The sequence below is a fragment of the Hevea brasiliensis genome, chromosome 10, assembly GCF_030052815.1.
Source record: "Hevea brasiliensis isolate MT/VB/25A 57/8 chromosome 10, ASM3005281v1, whole genome shotgun sequence".
NCBI classification, from domain to species: domain Eukaryota; kingdom Viridiplantae; phylum Streptophyta; class Magnoliopsida; order Malpighiales; family Euphorbiaceae; genus Hevea; species Hevea brasiliensis.
In genome coordinates this window covers 97,473,545-97,477,888 of record NC_079502.1, presented here as the reverse complement: position 1 = coordinate 97,477,888, position 4,344 = coordinate 97,473,545, and the positions used below count along the sequence as shown (strand labels likewise).

The following is a 4,344-nucleotide window of genomic DNA, read 5'->3' as shown; positions in this document are numbered from 1 at the left end:
ACAAAGTCCTGAATGTGTGCCAAGGTTTTCCTGGCTTGTCCGACATGGTCCAAGTCCCAGTTCTTATTTGGTATTTTGTTGCAAATCTCCTCTGATTCTATGGGCTTGCAGGTGTTAGAAAAAGGGGAGAACCTTGACTTGCATGGGAAGCTTATGCTCTCCCTTGAGATTAATGTGTGATCTCCATGTATAGTTGTGTTTCTCTACCTAGTTTCTCTCTTAGAAGCCAATGAAATTCTGCTATGGATGGAGGAGTTTCAGCGGCTGCTGTTGAAGATGGAGAACGGATTATACTCATTTAGACTAAGGCTCTGTAATTTTAGGGTTTAAATCCTCTTTTCACTGGGCTTGGGTTGGAGTAAATATTGCGTTATTAGTGAATTGAATGAAAACACTTGAACAATTAAAAAAAAAAATACAAATTCAAATTTAATCTCCACAAGAAAAATTTTCATTTTTATCTAGGAATATATTTTTCAAGATGTTGTGTTTTTTCAAACTACATGACTAAAATAGAAGAACTAAATAGTAGTATTTTTCAAACTATAGAGACCAATTAACGAGTTTCACAAAAAAAGAAGAATTAAATAGTAGTTTGACTAACATTAAAATCTATTAACTGGTAGAAAAATTAACGGAGGAACTAAGGAGTTTAACAGAAGTAAAATACAAGGACTAAATATTATAATTTTTAAAATATATAGACCAAGTTAGTTTCGTTAAAATAGAGAGATTAAATCTTTTTCCTTTAATTTTTATGTCATTAATAATTTAATGAAGTTTTCATTATATATAAAAGAAGTAATAATGTGCTTGATGTATTTACTTCAAGGATATAAATAAGGAAAATTTTTATCAAGACTTTGTTCATAGTAAATTTAAAACAAAATATGCATGATAACTCATTTATGAAATAATATTGTATCTTGAGTCAATGATAAATTAAAATTTTTCATAAACAGAGCGATTGAAATGTAGAGATCATACTTCAAACTTGTTTTAAAAAATTAAGCAAAGAACATAATAATATATAGAAACAATCGAATTAATAATATGGGATAATATTATTCTTCCCAAACTAAACGCAACAATTATTCATAAATTAAACACCTCTCTATCAATCCCTGCAAAGGTGATACATTATTTTGACAATAAATGAATATAGATACCATGCATGGAAATGCATGGAACAATTGCGAGATTAAGGATAAACTTCAATGATAGATCTTGAACCTAGCATGGGGATTATCTTATAATTACCGAAGCCAGCATCAGAAAATAGTTGAGCCCATTCTTTCTCGTTTCTCTCTTGACTATTATACAAGACCATCATGAGTATATCAAATAAGAGTTCTGTTTCATTTAACTCATGATCCTTTTTCTGTTTCGTCTCCATCACCATATCTATAATAATCAACTTTCCCCCTTCTCTGCCCTTAATTGCTTCTTTACATCGCTTCAGTATCCTAACACAGTTTTCATGGCTCTAATCAAGCATAATCCACTGTTTGTCATTAGCAATACAAAATCAGAAGTTGTTAAACTTTATATATATAATACATCTGTATTAAACAAGTAAAGTTTGAATTAAGATGCAGCTGTTGTTAGGTGCTTAAGCAACTATGTATTACCAATTATAGATTGATTCTTGATTATTTTGGTATGACACTAGAATCGTATTCAGGACAGACTAGTCGCTATTATATTTCAAGTAAAAAAATGTGAAATTAGTTCGGGGATGAAACTAAGAGAGAGAGGGGTTACCTTCAATAAAATTGCATCTGCAGGTGGAATTGCCTCAAACATGCTGCCACTAACATATTTCAAGTTGTTAGTACCTTGAAGACCAGCCACCACATGTGGGAGATCAAATACAATGCATTCCAATTGAGGGAATTCTTTAGCTATGGCTTTAGCCACTGTTCCTGTTCCACCACCAACATCAACCAATGATTTCAACCCTAACATCAGCATGGATTCAAGTTGTTCTAGGCCTTGGGAATGTATTTATGTGTTTGAATTGTGATTTGAAGCTTTGGGATATGTTTTGGAGGTTTTGGGAAGAAGAATTCTGCTGTTTTTGACTTGCAAATTCTGGAAACTCCCAGGTTCGGTCGTCGAATACCATTGTTTCGACAGTCAAAGCATATAGTTTCTTAGAAAAATCTAGAGAAATTTCAGGTTTAGCAGCCGAAGTTCAAGCCTTTGGCAGCCGCAGTGGCTACTACCCAAAATAGGCACCCAATGATCAAAGGTTCGACAATCAAAGTCTATGACTTTGACAGCCGAACTTGGTTCTGCAAGCTTTATTTTGTCTTTGATTCCAAGGTTCGAAAACATGATTTTATGATTTCTAAGGGCCTAAAATAAGATGTTTGATATGTGCATAGAGTTTTAGAGTTTCGAACAACTCATTAGGTTCCGATGGTTATAGGATCGAACTTGAGGGTTTCAGGAAACTAAGGATCCGAGGTTAGCTATTGTTCATGATAGGTGATTGATAGTCTATAAGAGGTGAGTAATTCTAACCTTAATAAATGTAACTTTTTAAATTCAACTTATAATCATCCTCATATATCATGTCATATTTATTTAGGGTGTATGTATTTAGAATGTAAATATATTGCATAATTGGATAATTTTTGATGGTGCATGATGGATTATGGATGACCCATTGACTCCCCCAATGTTTATGACCATGTAATATTATATATGTTATGGATCCATAAAATCTAAAAAGAGACCTTACAATACCTCTTGATGCATGACACATGTCATGTTATAAGCAGAAGTTCTGAGGAGCCTCTGTATGAGCCAGACATATAGGATTAGGAGAGTCAATGGTGACATGTCTATCCTATGTAAAATGTTTATATTGTGAAAACTCATCTGAATGATGTATTGCATGTGTATGAAATAAATGTGATAATTAATGTGTTTAATTTACTCACTGAACCTGTGTAAGCTCACCTCTTTTCCCTAACCCAAGGTGTAGGAGTATAGGACTAGAAGAGTTTTATGGAGCTTGAGCAGCAAGGATAGTTGTGAAGTGTTTAAATGTATATTGTATGATTAGTGGACATGTAATATGTAAAGGAATAATTACTCTACTGGTGTTCAAGTTTAATAGATGTTGTTATTAAATGTAATTATGTATGTTTTAAATCAAAGCTAACTCCTCATGTGAGAATGTATGTATGAACCAATTATACTTTAGTATTTTATGTATAGAAAGGTTCAAATTCTAAATGGATTTTTATGATGATGATGATGAATGAGAAATTTAAAGTGTAATGGGTTTGGAGTATGTTTGGATTGTGAGTTATATGATTATGTTCATGATTAACAGGTTTTTAGGCTTGCTACGGCTTCCAACAGCTTTAAGCTGACCTCATCCCTAGTGCTAGTAACGGCCTCTGGTTGAGTCATTACATTTTCTATGAGTCTTGGATTTCTTTTTTACTAGGCCTCTACCCTTTACTGTTTGTTTGTTTACAGGCTCATCTTTAAAATAAAATAACAAAAAATAATCTTTTCTAGTTTTAGAGCTTGTTTGGCATTGCTGCTGGAACTACTATTGAAAAAATTATTTTTTTAAATATACTAGTTAAAGAGTATTAAAAAATAATTTAAAATTAAATTTGATAAGTTTTGATCATAAGAACACTAAAATAATAAAACAGTTTTTTTTCAAATTACTTTTTCTAATAGCATATAAAATAATATTTTTATTAAAAAAATAGTTTAGCCCATTGACTTGGTTGTTTGAAAACTCCATTTTGTTTTCATGGTTTCGTCCAGCATTGTTAGCTTTTTGCGAATGAAATCGACGGAGCCTTCTCTACAAAGCAATGGATGGGGAGTGGGCGAATTTTTGAGTTTTGTGGTGAATAGGTGCAGGGGATTATGAGAAGGTGGTGTGGGATCCTGATGATGCCCAACCGCAAGTGCACGGGTCGTACAAGTAATATAGAAAAGATATCGTTCCCACGAGGAGTTGTGTTAATGATTGAATTTTTGATATAAAAGTTGACTAAATTGAAGTATTTTTGAAATTAAAGTAATGAATCGATGGGTATTGAGAATGTGAAATCTATATGTGCAAAATTAATATTCTATTCAACAATGTATTAATTAAACTAAAATTGCATCAAATTGAAATAAGCAAGTTGAAATTTGGCAAGATTAAAAATGGCAAGTAATTAAATTTGATTAGAAATTAACAATGATAAAAAGGTGATTCCGGAGTTCGGGATTTCATATTCGAGCTATTTTGGGATTTTAAATTAGTTATCCAATCTTATGAAACTTATGGGTTTTAAGGAGATTAATTCTTAAATCCTT

The 4,344-nt window shown here is 32.1% G+C and overlaps 1 pseudogene; it reads right to left on the bottom strand.

Moving 5' to 3' along the window:
• Window positions 1-1,021: 1,021 nt before the first annotated feature.
• Window positions 1,022-1,974, bottom strand: LOC110652078 (trans-resveratrol di-O-methyltransferase-like; annotated as a pseudogene).
• Between the last annotated feature and the right edge of the window lie 2,370 nt (window positions 1,975-4,344).